The 25,092-nt window shown below is 35.7% G+C and overlaps 1 long non-coding RNA gene across 1 annotated transcript; it reads left to right on the top strand.

Moving 5' to 3' along the window:
- Positions 1-3,507: 3,507 nt before the first annotated feature.
- Positions 3,508-5,688, top strand: LOC149210659 (uncharacterized). The gene is made up of 2 exons (XR_016252958.1): positions 3,508-3,927; positions 4,615-5,688. It is a non-coding gene; the product is annotated as an uncharacterized LOC149210659 (long non-coding RNA).
- The last annotated feature ends 19,404 nt before the right edge of the window (positions 5,689-25,092 follow it).

Genomic DNA, 25,092 nt, shown 5'->3' with positions numbered 1-25,092 from the left:
GTTGAAGCTTCTGATCCAGTGCAAGTTCTGAACCAGTTCAGCAACCCAGTCGCTCTGAGAAGTCTACAAGGGAAAGGAAAACTCCCAAAAGGTATGAATTCTGCTTCATCTTTTGCTTTGATTACTGAAGATGGGGAACCTTCTTGTTATCAGAAAGTAGTAGATGATACAGATAGCGAGAAATGGAAAATGGCTATGGAAGAAGAAATGGACTCCTTAGCCAAGAATAATACCTGGATCTTGTAGAGCTTCCTGAAGGGAGAAGTGTTGTTGGATGTAAATGGGTCTTCAAGCTGAAACGGAAAGTTGATGGTAGTATTGAAAGGTATAAGGCGCGACTGGTAGCAAAAGGGTATTCTCAGGTTGAAGGTATAGACTTTCATGAGATTTTTTCTCCAGTTGTAAAACTTGTTTCTATACTACTGTGTTGGCACTAACTGCGTTGCTTAATCTTGAGTTAGAACAGTTAGATGTTAAAACAACTTTTCTACATGGTGATTTGAACGAAGAGATATATATGGAATAACCAAAAGGTTTTGTATGAGGTCGCAGCAGAAGATTAGTTGCAAACTCAGGAAATCATTGTATGGTCTGAGGCAGTCTCCCAGACAATGGTACAAGAAGTTTGATTCCTTCATGGTGAGCCAGAACTTTATAAGAAGTGAGTATGATCATTGTGTGTACTTCAAACGTTTCAATGGCATATTCATTATCTTAGCTTTGTATGTTGACGATATGCTTATTGCAAGCAAAAACATGGAAGAGATCAAAGGTTAAAGGCTCAACTCTCTAGGACATTTGATATGAAGGATCTTGGAGCAGCAAAACATATCTTGGGCATGGAGATACACAGAGACAGGAAAAATGGTAAGCTTTGGTTGTCACAGCAGAAGTATGTGGAGAAGGTACTTGAAAAGTTCTCTATGAATACTGTGAAACCTGTTAATGTTCCTTTAGCTTCCCATTTTAAGCTTTCTTCGGTTTTGAGTCCTAGAGTTGATGAAGAAAAGCAGTATATGTCTCATGTACCATATGCAAACGTTGTAGGCAACTTAATGTATGCGATGGTATCTACAAGACCTAGCATTTCATATGCAGTTCGAGTTGTCAGCAGGTTCATGGCAAATCCAGGTAAAGAACATTGGCAAGCAGTGAAATGGGTGTTGCGATATCTAAGAGGCACAAGTGGCCATTGCATCGTCTTTAATGGTAGTGAAGGATCAGTCTGCAGATATGTAGATGCTGACTATGCAGGTGATTTGGACAAAAGAAGATCTACTACAGGTTATGTCTTTACTCTTGCAGGTGGAGCAATTAGTTGGATGTCAAAGCTTCAAGAAACAGTTGCGTTGTCCACTACCGAAGCTGAATATATAGCTGCTTCTGATGCCAGTAAAGAAGCAATCTGGTTAAAGGGTCTGCTCGATGAGATTGGAAGGATGCAAGAGAAAGTGAATGTACTTTGTGACAGTCAAAGCGCTATTCACTTGGCTACAAACCCTGCCTATCACAGCAGAACCAAGCACATTGATGTAAGGTATCATTTTCTGAGACATGTGATCGATGGCAGAAAAGTAGCTCTTAAAAAGGTCCATACACGAGAAAATTGCGCAGACATATTCACAAAGCCAATTACAGTAGAGGGCTACGGTGGTGTTTAGCTTCTCTTGCTTGCAAGAAAGATGATGAATGGGAAAATTGTTGTCAAGGTGGAGTTTGTTAGTTTGACAACGAATTAGTAACTTTAGGTAAAATGTAAATAGACAGTTGTATACCGAATAATTAGTTATGTAACGATAGTTGGTGATATAAAACTATCAAATGCCCATGAAATGTAATGCGGAGAATCATTGTTGAATAACAAATTCAGTTTCTAATTCAGTTTCTTATCTTGGTTATTTTGTTGAGTTTCTTGTTTTCTTCATTATTTCACTTATTCATCCTACACCAATGTGGGATATGCCCACATATTTGATTCGAATGAAGTAAGTGCAAACTTAGGTCAAGGCTTAGATACCATGTTGGGTTTGGTCATTATACTAGATCCCATAGGCTTTAGTAAAGTTAGAAACCCTTACCATTTCCCACAATGAGCCATTAGTCCCATATTTCTAGAGTGGCAATTAGGTCATGTAATTATAAGATAGTGTGACAATTACTCCAAGGCACGCACACACACATTCACATTGTGGTAAGGATTTACATTGGTTTTCACTATTCATATCTATTTTAGGTATGTCTTACTATGCTTTAAAATCTTTTTGATTTGCATTGTAATTTGGTGTGTTTTGTTTAGATGGTTTTTAGAGAGATATTTGTGTTGTGTTTTGATTAAGATGACCAAATAAACTTAAAATGAATATATATATATATATATATATATATATATATATATATATATATACACTCTTCACCTATTTGAGACAAATGCCATTACTAAAAAATGGTTTGATTTTTTTACACTAAAGTTAAAATCTCTCTAATTCTAGTTGGTTTTTTACACTAAGAGAAATGAATTTATATGAAGACAACTACTTGGAAACATGCCTAGAAATTAGTTTGACTTTTTGACACTAAATTAGAGTTTCTTATTTATTTTGACACTAAATTAAAATAAATTTATACGTGAATCAACTACTTGAAAAAATGAAACATTTGAAAAATGGTTATAGTACAATTCTATTATTAGAACATTGTATCTTTCTATCTTTAGGAGCAATTACTAGTTAATGTTCTTTTTAAAATTTAGTGGTTTAGCCTTGGAATTTGACCTACTAGAGAAAGTTTTTTTAGATTTCCAAATAAAAAAAAATTAACCTTAAATTTGAGATTCAATAATTTAAATTACTTGTCATATGTTTAGACACTTAAAAGCTTAAATAAATAGTTTCAGGGTGAGGCAATGGTCACTATCTCACATATAAAACATGAAGATATGCATCCTTATATTTTACTCATAATTAGAATTGGTTTATTGGTTTTCTTATTAGGGAGAAAACCTTCTTTGACAAAGCAAACCACTGTTCTACAATTTCACCAAAAAAAACTACTACTCATTGCAATTTCACCAAAAAATTTATTTTTCTGCAACCATATTTCACTATATGTTATAAATTTGTACAATTTTAAACAAAACAAGCAATAATATTAATATACATTAACATGTTGTGATTTTGTCAAGTCTCACTAGCACAACCAATTGATGATGAACCTCTTAACAAACATCTTAAGAAATGGTTGTGCCTTGTGCTAAAGGGAGGAGAAATGCTAAAAAATCGAGTAAGCTAAATGCTAATATGCAATTTCCTGGTGACTTTAACCACTTAAATACTCCTCAAAACTCCTCAAACCACACTTCAAACCTAAAAAATTACACAAACAAAACTTTTATGTTTATTGTTTTAATCATCAAACTTCGTGGATACAGCTTGTTGATGTGACATATAGAATCTCTTGTGTGAATACAGCTCCACGAAACGTTATCGGTGGACGGTAAAGTGATATTCCTTCACTCAGTGGAATACAACCTCTCTAGAAGCTCTCCTCTCAACAAGGAATACAGCTAAAGCTATATTGGAGTCTGGAGTGCCCCTTGGAACTATATGTTGAAAATCTCAAGTCGCTGACTGGCTGTATAACGAGTTGAAGTGCGTGACTGGAGTCATTTTTCATCACTCTTTCACAGTTGCCCCTCGTTCCTGCGTCGTCAATAATTTATCAACCATGACTGGAAGAAAAAACCGCATTTCTTCTCTCTTTTCTGGATCTGCAAAACCTGATTCGACCGCATCTACTTCCAGCCCTCAAAAGCTACCGGATTATGCTAAGAGGATAAGGGAAGCAGCTGAAGCAGTTGATGAAGAAAGGGTTGATGCCGATTTAGATGCCCTTTTTGACTACATATCGCGGCTTTCAGATTTTATCAAGGTCCATCTCTATCTTCATTATTGATGCAATTATACAATTCATATAAATCTAGAATAGATCTGGAATTTTTTTATTTGTTTGTTGGTTTTTGATTATTTATTTTTATTTTAATTTTGTGTGAATAAGTTATTTTTTCATGTTAAAGTTGTAATTTTTTATTCAGAAGAGTTTGTTCTTATTTTGTTTTTTAAATTTATGTGTGATTGAGATATTTTCTCAACTAATAAATAAATTGTGCGTTTTTTACAATAAATCTTGCATATATTTATTTTTAATACTATTTGATTAATGTAAATATAGATTTTTTTTGGAAATTTAACCCCAGTACTGGGATGAGGAAGCTTGGACTGTCCTGAAATGAGGGAAACAAGAGAGGAATTGCCCTCACAGCTAAAAATGGCTGGAATCCGGGCAAAAAAATTTCAAAAAATCTTATAGCGACGGTATTTGAACCGTGTTTTTGATGGTGGAAATAGATTCAGCACCATCAAAAACATCTAGGACACCTAAAATTTTGAAGTTTAACAACTATACCTTGGATTTACAAAAATCCTTCTAGGATTTTCTCTAAATATGACTGAAATTTCCATAAATTTCTAGGCAATTCCTCTTACTAGTTAGACTACCCCGAATGTATTTGTTTTGAGAATATTAATAAATAGAGAAGTGCTCTACCTTCCTTTGCAGTGATCTAGATCTAGTTGCAGGGCGCATCGAGGAGAGACACGACCATATGGAGAAGACTCTTTGTTGAAATGTGTGACGATAGGAGCTGTGAAGCGTCGAGGATGCAGCCACTAGTCATTTTGAGTATCTCACCTGTTTTGAGGGTAAGAGTAGAGGAGGAGCGGTGGCCTGTGGTTGGTGCGTGTGAGAGAAGCTATGTAATCCTGGGAAGACTCTGTTCGCAGTTGTTTGGAGGCTCTGCAGAACAGATGTTGAGATCCACAGTGCTGATTCATTTTCCTGCATGAATCTTTGAAAGCTAAACCAACGTTCTTGAATCGAGCCTATGACGAATCCAATATTGGGTTGGTGTTTGTTGTTAGAGCCTGTGGTTGTGTTTTGCAACCTGGATCAGCCAACGGTGGAGAGCTGATTGGTCCGTGCTGCCGGGATCTATGAAGCAGAATCGTGGATGAGCCCGGATCTACCAAGGATCAGCAAAGGAAGGGGCATACTGCTTCCACGGCCGCTGGCAGATATGTTTACAAAGCGAGCATGCTGGGCTAGGCTAAGGTAATCGCCAAAAACTGGCGCCCAAGGCCCGTATTGCCTTTTACAAGGTCTGCTGGTCGTCAGGTTGCTTTCATTCCGACATACTCTCAGCGCTCGACGGTGTTGATGTTATTTCGTTGTCTGTCGGAGGAAGCGTTGTTCCTTATTTTCTGGACAGCATTGCCATTGGCACCTTAGGTGCTGTGCAGAGGGGGGTGTTTGTTTCTGCATCGGCGGGAAACAACGGCCCCGGGGATGGGACGGTGACTAACGTTGCTCCCTGGATAACCACGGTGGACGCCGGCACTATGGATCGTAGCCTTCCTGCTGACATTGTGCTGGGCGACGGGAGTGTCAAGTCGGGTGTGTCAATGTATAGCGGAAAGGGATTGGCCCCGGGACGACAGTTTCCTCTGGTGTTTGCAGGTGATGCGGGTCCAGCCGAGAGAATGGATGGGAAGGAGTTTCAACTCTTGCGGACCTCTTTGAGCAAGCAAGCAAAAGACATACACAAATGCGCTTACTCGGAACCCGAAAGTTTAATAATATTGTTAAATTCTAGTGAAAGAGAAATAACAAATCTAGATTATTTTACTTTAAACATTTTTTATATATAAATTTAATTTAAACCGTGATTAATTTTGTTTGATAATTGGAGATTTTGATAAAAGTTTTTAATGATTTGTGTTTTAATGTATAAGAATTTTTCGGAAGAAATTACATTGAAGATTTTGGTCAATGCCTTTCCAACCAACAGATCTAGGAAGAGGGTTAAATAGATCAACAAGTCAACCTAATAGCTAGATTTGTGTTTTATTTAATTGAAATTATTAATTAGAAAATTTGGTAGAATATTTGATAATTTATGTTTATTTAAAAAGATAGAATTTTAGACAATAATTTTTCTAAAAAATATTTAAAATTTAAAATATTAAAGATTTTTTTTTTAAATTATATTAATTTTCTACTAAATTTATAATTGAGAAAAGATTCTTTATTATAATATTAATTAAATTTAATAAATTGCTTCTTTATTATTAAGTAAAAATAATAAAGAAAATCATATAACAAATAAATATGTAAAAAAAATCTTCTTCTAATTCATTTTTTTCATTTAAATTATGTTAAAATAATTTTCTAATTTCATTTTTTTCATTTAAATTATGTTAAAATAATTTAAAAATTATAAAACAGTTATATTAAAATTTCATTGAATTTAAATAAAATAAATAACACAAAATTTATAAAATTTCTTAAAAAAAAATTATTTTTATTTATTAATTTACTAAATTTCAGTTTCTCAACTTTCCAAGTATCCCTCTTGTATTGTGTATATTAAATTGTTTCATGATCTTGTCTTTTGGTTGGTGAAGAATGGATGGAATTGACACGCTTTTCCTGCTAAGCTGGCTTTAAAAAAAAGAATTTTGTTTTTTGCATTGGCAACATTGGGATAGGTATGAGTTAACTATTAAACAAAAATTGGCTCTTATAATTGATGTGTAGAGAGATCAATTCACACAATTTATTTGGGATTTGGACCCACAGCTAACATAACAATACTTGTTGTATTGAAGATGTTTTCTCTTCCACCAATTTTTTTTGTTTAAGTAAATTTCTAAATTTTTATTATTTTTATGTTCCCATGGTGGGAATTAGCTCAAGAAGTGCAAACTTGGCTAAGGCTCAAATACCATGTTGGGGTTTGTCATTATAGCAGATCCCATAGGCTTTAGTAAACTTGGAAACCCTTACCATTTCCCACAATGAGCTATTAATCCCATATTTCTAGAGTAGATATTAAGTCATGTAATTAATTTTGAATAAAATATTGTAACAATTACTCATATATATATATATATATATATATATATATATATATATATATATATATATAAGGATTTATATTGGTTTATCATAACTATTTCAGATCTGAATTTCTCTAATTTGTGTTGTGTTTTGTTTTGATGGTTTTTATAGAGAGATTTGTGTTTTGTTTGGATTAAGATGACCTAATAAACATATATATATATATATATATATTTGAAACAAAGGCAATTATTTAGAAAAATGTTTTAAAAATGGTTTGAATTTTTTACACTAAAGTTAAAATACCTTTATTTTCTAATTGGTTTTGTACAAGTTAAAATGAATTTATACATAAGTCAACTAAATGAAAACATGCCTAAATATTGGTTTGACTTTTTGACACTAAAATTAAAATTTCTTATTTATTTTTAACACTGAATTAAAATGAATTTATACATGTTAAAGAAAAACTTTGAAACCCTTACCATTTCCCATAGTGAGCTATTAGTATCATATTTCTAGAGTGGGTATTAAGTCATGTAATTAATTCTGAATAAAATATTGTGACAATTACTCATATCTATCTATCTATCTATCTATAACACAAATCTCTCTATAAAAACCATCAAAATAAAACACAACACAAATAAGAGAAATTCTGATCTGAAATAGATATGATAAACCAATATAAATATAGGTAAGGATTTATATGGTTTATCATATCTATTTCAGATCTGAATTTCTCTGATTTGTGTTGTGTTTTATTTAGAGAGGTTTGTGTTTTTTTTATTAAGATGACTTTATATATATATATATATATATATATATATATATATATATATATATATTCACCTTTTTGAAACAAAGGCAATTATTTGGAAAAACGTCTAAAAAATGATTGGTTTTTTACAAGTTAAAATGAATTTATACAGAAGTTGACTAATATTGGTTTGACATTTTGACACTAAAATTAAAATTTCTTATTTATTTTTGACACTGAACTAAAATGAATTTAAGAAATCAACTACTTGAAAAAATAGAAATATTTGAAAAATGGTTATAGTACAAATTCTATTATTAGATAATAGTTCATTTTTTAAGCAACAAAGGAACTTAGTTTTTCTCTTCAATTTTCTCTCTTAGTAGAAATTTTATTAGTTTATCTCTTCAATTTCCTCTCTTAGTAGAAATTTTATGATTATGCACTCAATCTTTGGGTGTCTTCTTGTACACCTGTATGACATTAGAGCAAATCCACATGCCCCTTCTATTCCTTCTATGTATCTTTGCACTTTTAAGGACAATTGCTAGTTAATAATTTTTTTTTAATTTAGTGGTTTAGCCTTTGAATTTGACCTAGCATAGATTTTTTTTAAGATTTTGAAATGTATTTGAGGGTGAATAAAAATTCTGAAAGGCTAAAAGTGAAAAGTACAAAAAGTTAACCTTAAATTTGAGATTCAATAACTTAGATTACTTGTCATAGGTTTAAACATGAAAAGCTTAAATAAATAGTTTCACCAATAAGCCTTCTTCTACAAAGCAAACTACTGCTCATTGCAATTTCACCAATAAATCTATTTTTCTGCAATCATATTTCACTATAGGTAAATTTGCACAGTTTTAAACAAAATAAATAATAATATTAATATACATTAACATGTTGTGATTTTGTCAAGTTTTACTAGCACAATTTTGGACTTCTTATCAAACCTCAGGGGGGTGGTTGTGCTCTCTGCTAGGCGGATGAGACATGCTAAAAAAATTGAGTCAATCAAAGGTTGGTGTGCAATCCTCGGTGACTTTGACCCCTTAGGATGGACTTCTTATCAAACCTTGGGGGGTTGGTTGTGCTCTCTGCTAGGCCAATGATACATGCTAAAAACATTGAGTCAACTAGGGGTCGGTGTGCAATCCCTGGAGACTTTGACCCCTTAAATGCCCCTGGATGGCAACTCCTCAAATCATAGGTCAAGCCTCGAGGATCACAGATAACTTGACAAACAAAAATATGATTTTAAAATAAAAACAAATGATAATGTTAATATATTTTAGCATGTTATGATTTTAAAATTAATACATTTTTGTTAAAAATTAAAAGTGAAAGTTTTGAACCCAATCCAATTATACATTTTTGTTAAATTTGAAATTGAAACTTTTGAATCAAGTTCAATTATTTAAATTGATAGTTATTTTCCACTTTTAACCAAAAAAAAAATAGCATTTTTACTCAACACAAGTAATTAGAAAAGTATCATTTTAAATGCTCTATATTTAATATATAAGACTATTTTACAATGAAGTGTAAAAATAAATGATTAGTTTAATGAGGTTGCAAATTTGCCAGGAAAATAATGGAAATTACGTTAGAGTAAAATTTGGTGATTTTTTTTTGAAATCCACGTTAAATGTTAAGATTTAATATTTTAAGTTCTCCATGGGTTTTTTCTGGTGATGAATCTATTTCCACCATAAAAAATAAGGTTGAAACACCCCTACTATCAAAATTAAAAAAAAAAAATTAATTACAAAGACTCTTTAATGAAATGTGTGATGAGAGGAGTTGTGAAGCATCGAGGATGCAACCATTAGGCATTTTGAGTATCTCACCTGTTTTGAGGGTGAAAGCAGAGAAGTGATGGCCTATGGATGGCGTGTGTGAGAGAAGTTATGTAATCATGCGAAGAATCTGTTTGCAGTTGTTTGGAGGCTCTGCAAAACAGATGTTGAGATCCACAGTGTTGATTCATTTTCCTGCATGAACCTTTGAAAGTTGAAACGAACGTTCTTGAATTGAGCCTATGATGAATCCAATATTGGGTTGGTGTTTGTTGTTAGAGCCTGTGGTTGTGTTTTTCAACCTGGATTAGCCAACAATGGAGAGCTAATTGCCATGTGCTATTGGGATCTATGAAGCAGAATCGTGGATGAGCCTGGATCAGTGTCGATCTACTAAGGATCAGCAAAGGAAGGTGCATATTGCTTCCATGGCTGCTTGCAAATATGTTTACAAAGCGAGCATGCTGGGCTACGCTAAGGAATCGCCGAAGGAATGGCGCGCAAGGTCCGTATTACCGTTTACAAGGTCTACTGGTTGTCGGGTTGCTTTGATTCCGACATACTCTCAGTGCTCGATAAGGCTTTAAATGACGATCTTGATGTTATTTCATTGTCTGTCGGAGGAAGCGTTGTTCCTTATTTTCTGGACAACATTGCCATTGGCACCTTTGGTGTTGTGCAGAGGGGAGTGTTTGTTTTTTCATCGACGGGAAACAACGACCCCAGAGATGGGACGATGACTAACATTGCTCCCTGGATAACCACGATGGGCATCGACACTATGGATTGTAGCTTTCCAGCTGACATTGTGCTGGGTGACGGGAGTGTCAAGACGGGTGTGTCAATGTATAGCGGAAAGGGATTGGCCCCGAGACGACAGTTTCCTCTGGTGTATGCAGGTGATGTGGGTCGAGCCGAGAGCATGGATGGGAATGAGAGTCAACTCTTGCAGACCTCTTTGAGAAAGCATGTAAAAGACATGCACAAATGTGCTTACTCGGAACCCGAAAGCTGATTAGTAGAGAAATGAAAGTCAGTGAAGATAGCAGGAATTTTGAAAAGCTACATTTCGGAGATTATGAGTAGTTAAGTGATGGGAAAGCACTCGAGCGTGTTTGTAACTTTTCATGAGGTTTGGTAGAACTTTTTCATCGAAAGAAGGAGAGAGTCGTCTGTAGGTTTTTGGATTCAACAAATTGTTGACTATGTGTGAGCTTAGTGTGTTTTGGGCAATAGGCCACTCCTCGTTTCTTCCGTAGCCATTGTTTTTCAATAAATGAATTTTCTTTATGATGAAAGTAATTTTGGAATTAAAATAAATAAATAAATAAATAAATAAATAAATATATATATATATATATATTTTGAGATTAGCCACCTCAGTATAAAGTTATTTTGTTAGAATTGGCTATTCTAACAAATGACAGATTCAGCATGGAATTCCAAGACTTAATTGAGAAAGCAAAGATGCCCGAGATGTGAACAATTTTAAAGGAGGAGGTAAAGAAGTAGCAATAGCTATTAAAAGATGATGGACAACTAAGTGAAAATTTGTGAGTTAGTGTGAGTTTGTGGATTAGAATCACTAGCATGATGTATTATGAGTCATACATATTAATTGTAAGCAAGTCTAGGATGTTTTATAGTGGTATTTATAGTGTATGTACGTGGTAACTCAAAGAGTTGGAGTTTGAAATGTAAGCCTAATGAGGCATGTGTATCCCCATAAAGTTCGTGGTAATCTTAAAACCACTGTGTACTTGCAGTGTCAGTTTGTGGTAAGCCGAAAACCACATGTGAGAGTGAAGTGGACATGGATTCCTATAGGCATGGTTTAGGGTTAGCCGCGAAGACCCTCGGCCTAGTTGAGTCGGGTCTTCGGTGAGCCTTAGTGGTTGGAGTGCCCTAGGGGCAGGTTTGAAGCCCAAAGTGGCTGGAGTGCTCTAGTGGCAAGTTTGTGGCCCAGAGTGGTTGGAGTGCCTTAGTGGCAGATTTGTGGCCCACATCGGCTAGAGAGCCTTGGTGGCAGTGTTGAGCCTTGGTGGTTGAGTTGAGCCATGGTGGCTGAGAGCCCTTGGTCGCATGGTTGAGGGTGATCCAATAAAATCGAGAACATGGTTACGAGTAATCCGATAAAACCCATGATGATGATATTGGAGGGGGATTCATAGGTACATGTACATTTATGCAGTTATAATGGTTGACAGAACCATGTATGCGAAGGACATCCTGGTATACTAGCGGTTGCAGCGGTTAGCACCCATGCATTCCGGTGGATGATTGCTCCTTTATATGGACATCAACATATTCTTTTGTTATGTTTGACCACAACTAGATTTTGTAGATTGATAACGAGACAAATACTCATTAAGGGGGTGTGTTGGAATATGTAATTCCTACTTATCTCAGTTGTGATTCTTTCTATCTAGAGGAGTTTGTTCCTATTTTGTTTCCTAGATTTGCTTGTGTGATGTAGACAATGTTCCCTCTGCGGACAGAGGAAACCTCTCTAGCCCTAGAGTTGGTCTAGTCATAGCAAGACAAAACAACATCTAATTCCTTAAACAGTCATTGTTTAAAGACCCTACTTTATGCCGGTGTTCGATGGAGCCTTCGTTATGCTGCTTCAACTATTGTTTACTTCTCCTCAATGAGTGATTCACCTAAAACAACACAAGAGAACAACAGAACACATCATAGAGCACAAAAATTAACTATTTACTTACAAAGTCAAGGAACAATAAGCTACCAAATATATTTCATACAAGACATAGGAAAAAAACCATTGATTGTATTAACATGAGAAAAAGCAAAGCTTACAACCAAGCCTTGATGTCGCAATCTTCCTTGAAGGGTCCAGTTAGTGTGTCTCCTCAAGCATTCATTCTCAAAAGGTCTCCCAAAAGGCTGACAACTCTCTCTCTCACCTAAAAGCACTAGTACAAGGCTAAAGAAATCCACAACCAATTGCTAGACTATCATCAATTCACACTGCAAACTATCAATCTCACACCAAAACTAGCTAATTTGCTCAATACCAAAAAACTAGCTGATCATAGCAATGGGGAATGATTTTATAAGAGGAGGAGCCTCCATAAATGAGGGAGAGGGAGCTTATCTTCAAGGGAGGTTTCTCAAAAGGCGGAACCACCATCTCAAAGGAGGAAAGGCGAACTTCCTTGACCTAACAACTAGTTCCAGAACCACCCAGAAGCATTCTGTTTGAACTAATTCGCCATATCTGGGTCGTCGCGAGTCAAACACTAGGACTAAGAGATGACGTCGCGGGGCAACAATGTATTTAGAGCTATCGTCGCAAGCAGGATATTGAGGACTTGCAACGAGCCCTAAAATCTGACCGTCGCAGAGAACAGATGTACCCCTGCGACGATGTCGCAACGTTCTAGTCCACTTCAGGTTATCATCGCAAGCAGAATGAGGTTGTCTTGCGATGATCTTGGAACATGGGTAAAAAGGGTCAATCTTCAGGATTAAAGAGCATTGTTAATATTCTTGAATGATTTGGAAGATGTGGACACATTTGTTGATGTATGACATAGAACAGATGCCATTCAGGGACTGACTCTACCCGGGACTAGGGGATGCGGGGTCGGTGACAAAATACTGTGTAACAGTGTGTGGTTGAGATATTCTCTCAACCAACAGATTGTGCATCCAAGATAGTTTCCCTATCTTGAGATAACACTTCATTTATTTATTTGTAACATTATTTGATTAATGCGAATATATATTTCCTTATGGAAATTTAACACTCTGTTTTGTTCATCATTTTGATTTGGTACATTTCTCTTAAAGAAATTTTTGAATTTGTTAACTTACTTATCATTTTTATTTATTGCATTGTAAGACATATCTTCTAGCTATGGCTATAAGCTTTCATTGCACTTATAAATTAAATAGTTGTAATTCTTTTTTAATTCAAGCAATGAAGTGATTTTGCCTTTGTTGCATTGTGGTTGTTGGGTGTTATACACTCCTACACAATCTTGTATTAGTGCTCCTTGTTTTGCTACATGATATGAGAGCATTCTTTTTCTTCTACTTCTCCTGCATTATTATAGGTATGAATTTCAAGTTTATGTATGATACTAGTTGGCACTCCTCATTAGTATTGCTAAGTTCTAGGCTCTTCTGTGGATGGATAGTATCAATGTGCCATGGTCGTCACCCTAACATGGTGCTTGTAGAGGTTCCAACTTTAGGGTCGTTGCTTTCTTTTCTAGCTATCTTTTTGCTAAAGGTTCATCTCTCTTTGTGACAAATATCATACACCATCATCTTTCTCTTAATATTTGCGCCCTCTCCTTTAGATCAAGTCATTTAACTCTTATGCCCCAATAATGTGTAATATCCCTCTTACATAATTTACTCTTAGGGTGCAATTTACCCTTCAACCCCTCACTATCGTAGAAAAGATGGTTCTAGACCTACATTTCCTTAGTTGAAGGTTCCAAGATATGTTGTTGCCTATAAATTCCCTAGATATGGCCGGCAACTATAGGGTGAGTTCCTTGCTTCCAGAAAAACTTCAGATGACCATGCTATTATAGTAAATGGCCTAAGAGAACCTCATTGCATCAGGTAGGAAGCTTCACAACCTTGAATAATCTCATTTTCCATAGAGAAAACACTTTTAATAGGGCCACTACCACAAACTTGGGGTATCAAGGGATTCTGCAACCAAAGAACTAGCCCTCAAATAACCTTGCTACTATAGGGAACCTCCTTCGCATGCCTTAGATTAGGGTTGTTTTATTGCTGACATACTCTTGTTTCCTTGTAATTTCCTTAAGAGGCTTACACTACCACATAAAGGGTTTCCTGTTGCCCTGATAAGGTCTTCATTTCCCTAGAACTGTCTTAGATAGACATTAGTGCCACATAATTGCTCCTTAGACCAATCAATTTGCATAAGTCTTACCTTGATTTCCAAAATTAGATGAAAGATGCCTCAGAAAATTATGCCAAACAAAATAGAGAGAAGGCATTGGCTAGGATGGAATATTTCACAATCGAAACTAATAAAAAACAAGTGTTAAAACCCTTTAAGAGCCTCAGGTCACAAAACAAAAATATCCAGAAAGAAAGATGGTAAAAATGATTCTCCTCTCTACGATTTATAGATTCCCTTTGGGGTTTCTTCTCCCAATTTTAATTTGAGGGGCTAACAAGTTTCCCTCCATTTTTCCCCAAATTTTTCTTCTTTCACAAGTTTTCCTCCAATTACCCTAATTTACCCAATGCTACCCCAATAACATTGAAGAATGGATTCCCCCCTTTATAAATTACCATGGCCTATGAGGTTGGATAGGCTATTTTTCCCCCCTTGTGAAATTTAATCAGTCAAGGACATTATAGTCCTCCCATCCTAACATTGCTTGCCCTCAAGCAATTGGAAATTTGATGTTGCATGATATTCTTTGATCCCACTATACAATCAACAATGATCATGATCACCTTTGCATAACTATTTGGAGTTGGTGAATGATTTGAAAATTTCAAATTATCTCCCTTCCAGTAAGCATAATTTTCACAATAAGTCCCACTACACAAATAGGGAAATTACTTTCCACACATGATTTGGAAGTCACATGGTGTATATTGCCAACATGGTTGATTGTTTCTATCAACACATAATTTGTTTATTGAGGTATGAACAACAAAGTTAAAAGTGTACTTCAACCTTTGTAATTTTTCCCTTCTATGCCAAAACCTTATTTATGTTCGAGCTTTTGTTCCCATAGAATCACTATGGTCATCCATATCCCACTTTTTGCAATGTGTTTAGCTATATATTTAGAAACTTTATTGCTGGTTGTTGAAGCATTGTTTATGGAGAGGAAAGTGACTCTTGAACTTGTAACTGTTCACTATTACAACTTCCATTTTTCTTATAGTTTGAATTTATCAATTCCCATTACAACGCCATTTCCCTTAGTTGTTTGTTGTAATATGCCTTTGTCTGCGTGAATTTTTTCTAGAGGCTCTTGATCTACATTAGTTGAGCTATTTATCGTAACAAATGTATGTTTATTCTTCTTTGAAAGAGAGCTTGAATGGTTCATTGAGCTTGGATGTTGAAGCTACTCTTTATTTAGATCCACCTGAATTTGACTTGGTTGTATTCCATACATCCCATTAGCAACTTGCATGATTGAATCTTCACTAACATCACACTGTTTCATGTTAGGAAGCCAATGAATAATTATATAACAACAACTTTTTGAATGTGATGAATGCTCCACCTCACAATGCCATTTCTCATAGGCATCACACATTATCCAATTGTCTTTTATAAAAAAGTGACGGATCTCATCCTTTGGCGCTTATTTTGTTACTTTCCTATATGCATCACATCTATTTAGAATTAATTTCCCTGAGTCCCCTATGATTTCTCTTTCCAACCATCCATACAAGTATCATTTAAAGAGGTTCTTGTTGGACATTTCAAATTATTTGGAGCATTCCTTCCAAATTTACTATAAGTATCCTTTATTTTTGTAGTTTTCTTTTGTTCCCACTAAATATTTCTTTGTTTTCCTTTACTCCTCGAAGCTCCTTTACCAAATCAAATTCAATTCTATTTGTTGAAGTATCTTTTTGAAACTTTATCTTAACTATCAAATTTTAAATGTCTTTTGAAAAAACCTTATCATCTATATCCTTCAATTGTAGTTGAATATATGGAAGGGGTGTGAGTAAGGAACCTTTAAGAATCTTATGTGATGCCATAATCTCTAATGCCCCCTTGTTTGGTAATTTTTGAGTAATGTTATTTAGTACAATATCCAGAGTTCTAGGTTTATTAAATTCTAATTGAGATCCTTGATGGTTTGTCAAAAGTGAACCATAGCCTCCAAATTTTGACCCCAAATTCTTAACTGAGAGTTCTCACTCGAATTCCTTTTGAAAGTGACCTAGAACATTTTGTAGTTTAGCATCAATGTAGGAAAATGTAACATTGGGGTCAAAGTCATGGTCCTAGTCAAAGTGGACCCCCCTATTCAAGTTGGCTATCCTCCATTTTTATACTATTATTAACAACATACACAACGTTATTTGTCACTTTGTACCAATCACATAGGCTTGTAGGCTATTACCTAACCACCTGGGTCTTGTAACCCAATGTTATGTTATGCAAGCCACATCTTTGTGCCTATATATTGCTTCCATTTTCTTAGCTAATATAGTTTGAGCACCACAATTGAACATACCTCTTAGCACTACCTTGTTGTTGTTCGAGGCCCATAATTCCATTTCCATCACCTGGTAGTCCATTAAGAATTTTCCTATTGAGTACAACCACTGTATGTCTAACACAACATTGGTATTTTCAAGTTCTACTAGATAAAAATAAATGGTGAGGTATAATTACTCAATTTCACACTCAAATGTGGGATCACCTGCATGCATGTCATGTTGGACCCATCGATTGCCCTCATGTAAAAACCCTCAAATTATTTTGTGGGAACACCTCTCCTTGCCACCAAAGCTACATCGATGAAATTATGCATAGCTCCATCATCGACCAAGGCTGTGATTTGTTACCCCTCTATGACCCCATTGATCCTAAAAGTGTAATATTTAGGAACTACTGAAAGAGTGGTAATAGTACCACCTTTGTTCTTTTATGGGGCTTATCATCTCCTTTAGCCTTCTAAAGGGAATATTCTTCTCTAGGACTGATAGGCTCCTTTCTTGGTGCTAGTGTTGTATCATCTTCATTATTGTTAGACACTACTGCAATATAATGGATCTTCCCCTTTCCCAAAAATTTGCGACTGGGTTCCCATGGTTTCTTGTAACTTAAGTAGAGTTTCTTCCTCCTCAATTCGCTATGAGTCTCCTCATCAACCTATCCTTTCTAGTTCCATATTTCTGAAATGGTTTCTTATCATTGTGCTTTGGAGGCATGAGAGATTTGGATGGAAATTTCACCTTTGGTACTACATCTTCCATATCTTGTGCGTTCATGATGGCATCATGTAAGGTGGAGGGTTTGAAATCCTTGACCAAACCATGTAGTGGTTCAACTAAAGCCTCTATGAGGAGCATGACCAATCTCTACACAAATATATATATTAGCATGACTGCTATCTACTAGAACTCTAAAATGTAGGACTCTAGTGTCCCTCTACTTGTGTTTTTCTTGCTCTCTGAAGTGTATATCTAAATCTTTCTGATTGAATTTATATATCAATGTTTGAATGATGTCCTTGTAAGAGGTTATGCTAGCATCCCCCAAAATGACCAATCCATGATACCACCATTCATGTGCTTCCCCTTCCAGATGCAAGGTACCAAATTTGATAGCATTTTCTTCCAACATTGGTTTAAGTTGGAAGCAGGTGTCTAATTTTTATAACCAAGCCCATGTTGAACACTTGGGTGACCCATCAAAAGAGGGAATGGAAAAATTCCTGACCTTGTGCATTAGATCATGATTTTGTTGTGCATTAGGTCTATTCATGTACTTAATGCTATTGAACTCCTGAAAACTTATGGCTCCTTGTACATATTTGTAACTACCCCTCCCACATTTACCCAATTTTACAATCTCTCTACGGCAAACATGAGTTGTGTGTCACTATGATATGACCTAAATTCCAAGTTCCTAATATGGAAGTGGGGCCTATAGACCGAAAGTAAACTGACATATCTCAGAGACTACATATCACTCAGGAGTCTACCAGCCACCCCAGGTCATCAACCTCTGAGCTGGAACCCTTTCTCACTATGTTTACTCCCCAGCCACACCCTTGACACACTATGTATACGGTTATGAGGCTCCAAATACACCCATAAGCATGTCTGCATGTGGTTATGACCAAAGTTCCCCTATTCAGTGCATGTGGTCGCGGGATCTATGCCACTTTTTCAAGCTAGACCACTTTCGAAAACTACTTGTAACTTTCTAGAATCATAAAAGTTATGATAGCAATGCTAAACAATCAAAACTTGAAAAAGATCTTGACCTAGACATGCCAAATGCAAGATAGGCATTTCCTCAAACAGATAGTAAACATGAAAGTTATAAGTCATGAATGCATATCTGATCATCAAACTTTGAACTTCATTTGAGAATGACCAAGAAGGCTCCATACCCTCTCAAGCTTGCTACAACAATAGTTATTAGGCCATGCATCCATTGACCATCCAATAAATTATCAAATCATGAACAAGAGCCACAGCTAGAGCACATCATAAAGCCATGCATATAGTCGTGATATAACTTGAATAGGAACTATGATCAATCAACCATAAGATCAACATGATAATCAATACAAGTGCTCATAGATCACAATAGGAAAATAAATCATATTAATATAAGAAAATTTTATCCAAGTCATGGGCTTTCACGTACCACCCTACCATAGATTGGGTTGAACCAAATCTCTCTTTCAACCAATCACCCCCACACCATATTCCAAGCATGAATGTGGGATCATATGAGTTAAACCAAGATAAAACCAACCAAGGCTTCTAGAGGCCAAACCACCTCAACTCTCAAGCACAATAATATCACCTATAGAATCCAAAAATCTCTAACATAACCCAAATTAGTCTCTACCTAAGTTGTAAAGGTCTCCAAGAACTAGTAACTCAACCGACAACCTCCAGGGAACCCAATCTATTACAGGGCTCTAGATATCTCCCATATCAACCTATAGCCTCTAGGGAACCCAAGATGTTTCAAGGCTCCAAATTTTTTTCCCAACACACAACCATAGGAAACCTGAGAACCAATCAGAAAACCCAAATGGGGATCCCACTACACCATGGCTCTCGAGGGAATGACAAGGCAAGGCTGAAACCACTGTTAATCCAAGAAAATATCCATTCCAATAACAACACAAAACCAAGGAACCACATGCATATACCATGCATCCAAAAACCAACAAAGAAATCGCCCATGCAACATGTTATTTGCAAAGTATCTCTATTGTAGCTATTGATCCAACTTTCGCCCTTACTTTCCTTTACTTTGCAAGAGTGTATGAGAGAATGAACAAGAGCTAAACTCAAAACTGTCAAAAAGCTAAACTGACAAAAGCTATCAACTGACCAAAAGTTGTGAACTATTTCTTTGATTCCTTTTTCTTCATTTTCCTTCATTTTCCCTTGCATGCAAATTTCTGTCTCTTCATATTCCTTTTCTCCTATTTTCATAATTAAATGCCAATTATTGCCTCTTTTCCTTTGTGAATGCCTTTCCCAATTTCCACAACCATTATTAAATCACAAGTGATCCCAAATATAATGTTTTTCCCATCATTCATCTTGGAATACGTGTCCCATGACCTTGGTCTTATTTTATTTACATGGAAAATCAACCTGGGGTTGTTACAACTCCCCCCCGTTGGGGGAACACTATCCTCAATGTTCAATGATGCTTATAACCAGCAAAACATGTTTCCCATGGAGCTTTTAACACATATACCAAACACATATGCTCAACCAACAAAAAAAGAAAAATATAAAGCCCACATCTGATCAACCATCTCCCTTGTAGCTTCATCGAGCGCAAAGTGCCTCCACTACACTTTAACTTGCTCTATTGCTTGGTTCTAGAGCATGAGTTGTTTCTGCTATCTATATATATATATATATATATATATATATATATATATATATATATATATATATAGTATATATATATATATATATATATATATATATATATATATATATATATATATATATATATATATATATATATATAGACTTGCGGGGCGCGCGGCGACTTAGGGTTTTCTGGGCTTGGCTGCTACCTGTGCCTGCGGCGAAGGGCCATATGCGGGTGGGGATCTGGTCGGCCTCCAGACTATCATCACCTGCTCCTCGCTGGGGCTTGCTGCATCTGGTCGGTTCTGCGGATCCGGATCTGGAGGTTTTGCGACTGCGGTGAGACTTCGTGACCCGGGTTTTGACCTGAGCGGCGGCGGCGTTCTTCAACCTTCTGTCCCTGACTTGGCGGTTTTAGCAAGGGGTTTTGGCCTCTGTGCATTTTTGCTGCGCCGCTGTGTGGGAACCGGGGCTTCGGGCCTGATATCCTTCATGGGGGCGAGGTGGCTGCCCTAGCCGCCTCTGCCCCCGAACCGACCCGCCTCAGCCCATATTGGGACCTGTTCGGGCTCCATTGCTGTTGCTGGGTCCTTTTTTTGGTCCTCTGCTAGTCTACCATTGCAGCTTTGGAGAGTGTCGAGGGATCTGCATCGATTCGTGCCGCTCTTCTATGGCTGTATTTGGTTCGTATCTTTTCTGGTTTCACTGGACAGATGTGTGGATTTCTGCGGGTTTTTGGTGGAGAGTTGAGGGGATGGGGGTGTGGCCTCCATTTCGTGCCTCTTCCCTCTGGTTGCATCTTCCTGCACATCCCACTGGAGCCATCGATATTTACTGTTTTTATCAGCTTGTTAGGGTAGGGTATACTCTTGTTTGGGGTTTACATACCCGGTTTCTGAGCTTTTGTTTTATTTACTGTTTTTATTAGCTAGTTTTGGGTAGGCGTATACTCCTGTTGGGGTTTACATACCCTGTTTCTGGATGCCCCCTGAGGGCTTTTCTTGCATACTTCCCTGAAGTATTGGATATTGTAAGTGGTTTACCCACAATACTGCATATGCGTTTCAGCATCAACAACATGTAATTTTCTGAAATTAATGAAAATTTCGCGCTCTATTTCTTCAGAAATATATATATATATATATATAGATATAAGCAAAACACATATACCAAACACATCTGCTCAACCAACAAAAAGAAAGGATATAAAACCCACATCTGATCAACCATCTCCCATGTAGATTCATGGGGCCCAAAGTGCTTCCACTGCACATTAACTTTCTCTATTGCTTGGTTCTAGAGCATGAGTTGTTTTTGCTGCAAAATGCATTGAAGCTCTCCTTCCACAGTTGTGTTTTAAGGGAGGAAATTAGATGGTGAAAAATATTATTTTTGTTGCTTTATTAACAATTGTCATTTTTTTGTGATGGTTATAGTGTTCATACAACTTTAGAAGTGTTGTTGTACAACATTTTCTACACTTACAAGCCTCATTATTTGTTTGTTGGTTGATGGTGTTGCTTTTGTTTGAAGACTTTGTCCTAGTTCTTTATCGACAACTAGTTTCTTTGAAGCATTTTTTGGAGAAGTTGATAGTGTTTGCCACAGTTGTGCCTCTGTAACAATCCTACTTTAGAGATCGACCAACCTCATTGAGGTTTCACGACTCTCATCTTCAAAGTTTTGGTACTTCAACATTCCATACTTCTTCATTGAAGCAGGTCTATGTTCTTTCGATTCAGTGGATCATTATGGGATCTACAATTTCATCTCCATGATGATTTGAGCATTTAAACCTTTCTCTCTTTTCAGGGGGGTTCCTATGGGTTTTTTTCTCTTTCTCCTCTTATGAGAGTTTGTATATGGGTACCTAATCAGGCCTCATTACCGAGACCCATTCTTTGTTTTTCTTTAGTTACTCCCTATGTTTCTCTTAAGGGGGGGTGTTTGAGTTTGTATTTTCCAACACTTCATTTGCCTATGAGTTAAGTATGGTGAGTTGTAAGATCACATAGGGACTTGCATGTACTCAGTTGTCATAGTTATCCTTAACCAATATTGGGCCTCCTCCATTGCTATATAATGGTAGTTTTTCTATGTACATTAACACAAGATTGTGAGTAATATAATACTCTTACATATCGAAATATATCAAGAAACCAAATTCAAAATTTGTTTAAATTTTAAGCCTAAGAAAATCAATTCAAATTTTATCACAAGTTACTATACTAACGAATATGAGAACAAAATAATGAATCTAGCGAAATATTGTGTGAAATGAAAATTTGGTAAAGATTGAAATGAAGTATCAAATAAACCTGAAAACCACAATGGTTATATAGAAGAGATCTAAATGTTTTCTCAATCTTGATCAACCAAAACTTTAATTGAAAAGCCCCATTGTTTAAATTACAAAATAGAGTCTATGCGTAAACTCAATCTACAGTAATCTAATCAAATTGCTCACAAAAATCTAATTCACAACTAATGGGCTTCGATTCACAAATTTCTAGCTTTACTAATCAAACCATAAATGTACAAACATGCAATAATTAATAGGAAATAAAACTTTCAATCCTCAGTAATAAAAGATGAGGATTTCTAGCAAGAAAAGAATGTAATAATTCTTTAATAAATGAAAATTAACTATGCACACAAGATCTTAGCTAAAACTAACCTTACATGGCTTGAATGAGACTGATGGTGGGCCCTTGCCAACAATCTTAGACAAGCGGGACTAACAATATGTTTAACTACTTATCAACAAATCAATAATTAGGAAAATAGTTGTCTAAGTATTATATTAAATATAGTCAATGAAGTATATATATCATAGTTCGAAGTTGTTTGATTTTGATAAAGTTCACAGATGTTATGCCAAGAATTCTATTACTTTCTTTCTTCTCCTCCTCTTCTTCCTAAATTGGTGACACCACTTATGACTCATTTTAAGGAGGTCATTGTCCAAATATATTTCTAAAAACTAAATGAAACATAAATAGTACAAGATAAGTTTTTAATTTCAAATTAAGACATGATTAGATTTTGTGGAACATCGTTCCAATCCTTATGAAATAACATCCAAGAGGATTGGTATTTGTCTTTAATTACATTCAGGTGTTTTCCATGCAAATTCCAACACATCCCAAAAATATCTGGCATGGTATTGAATTCCTCGGAGAAAGTACCACATGTCTGTAACTATTACCGGAGAAAGTGCAAAAATATAGTATATGATTTCTGGCTAATACCGAATTCTTGGGAAAAGGTACCAAATCATGTGCAAACAAAGTATTGAATATCTCTTTGGTACTAAATTACTAATCCAAGTGCTAAACTTCCAGATTAACAAGTGAAGTGCTGATGAGTCCTCATCCTCATGTAAAGAGTCCTAGAAAAGTTGTATCCATGTTTATGATTAGCAATAGAATATAAATTTTGCTTAATCATCTATATATATCAACCAAAGAATCATGAAAATGAGCCTAATTCATGACTTTTACCTCCATTCATTTACTACGACCATTTGACAAGTATAGAGACAACTCTAGGGTATCAAAAGGAAAAAATGAAGGAGGGTGGAAAGATAAAATGGTTAAATGTGATGTCAAAAAGGAGATAAAAATATATCCCAACAGGGTCTAGTATGAAAATCGATGAAATGTAGCCTATAATTGATTAAGTTGAGTTACATGGGCTCAACTTGAAAATGTATGAAAGGTGTTCCGCAAGGGTTTGAATGTTGGGGCCTTTAGTGGCAAGTGGTGGTTTGCTAGTGTAGGGAGTAGTGGATTCCTTTAGATGGCGGCCTAAGAACTATTGGAGGTTGGGGCCTGCATAGCTATGGAAGTGGCGACTTTCGTTAGGTATATTTCTAAAGTGAGTGCTTGCTCTCATGTATCGTGAATTGGGGATTACACACTGGTGGTGGCAAGTGAAGGATGTAAATGAATTAATAATAACAAGAAGAGGATAAATAATAAAGTGGTTTTTCTCTCATAAGGGCTTCCATTTAGAGAATCTTTTAGGTCTAAAATGGGCCTCCTAAGGAATATTATAAAACAAAGTGGAAATAATAAAATAATATTAGATAACATCATCAAATTTTAGAGGGAAAAAGAAAAAAAATTGACTTTTTCAACTTGTATTTTAAACTTATCTCCCTACAGTTTTACTGAAATTTTGAGTGGGAGCACTCATTGGATGCAGAGTTTAATTCCTCATCCAAGGAGTACACATTTTGTAAACTTATGATGGACACTATTATAAGAAAAATCATGTTTTTTATTGTATTTCTCATTTTTCGTGTACTAGGTCCATTGGAAGTATCTAACTGTTGAAAATAACAATAAGAAATGTTAAAAATAGCATTAAGAAAGATCTTAATTTAATTCTTCCTTGGACGAAATTGGGAATAAAATTGTAATTCCACATCCCATGACAACTTGTATTAGTTAACTAAGTTAATTTGACTTAGTCGGCTCAGTTAATTCGAGTTGATGATCTAACTAGAGTCTTGTAGAGTGTCTCCTACAATTAGGAGCCTCAGTTGAGTTTGTTTTGAGTTGTAATTGATTAATTCAGTTTAACTAAGTTAAAGCTAGTTAAACTAGTTCTTGTTGATGGAGGAACTAGTAGGAGGTCAGATAGTGGGGAGTTGCTTCATGTGTTGAACCAGTTAACTGATGATTCACTCATAAATAACTCATGCATGTCAGATCTTAGAGTTACCCTGTTGAGATTAGAGTTGAGGGACCATGTACTATCAACTATACAATTATCTGAATTGTACATATGGTGCATCCAATCAAAGGAAGGTCTATGAGGATTACGCAATTCATAATTGTGGAATTTCCCAATTATTGGCTTGGGCTTATTTGGGAAGCAATGAGTTAGATAGAGATAGTTGTTATGTGGACTTATCCCTCTTACAGAAAATAACAATCTCCCTACGCTTCAAAGAAACCTAATAAAAAACAAATCAAGAACTGC

Source organism: Pinus tabuliformis, chromosome 1_2 (genome assembly GCF_031772625.1).
Source record: "Pinus tabuliformis cultivar Carrire ecotype Pingquan chromosome 1_2, CPIR1, whole genome shotgun sequence".
Classification (NCBI taxonomy): Eukaryota; Viridiplantae; Streptophyta; class Pinopsida; order Pinales; family Pinaceae; genus Pinus; species Pinus tabuliformis.
The sequence above is the reverse complement of the archived record's forward strand: the minus strand, read 5'-3'. Positions and strand labels throughout refer to the sequence as shown.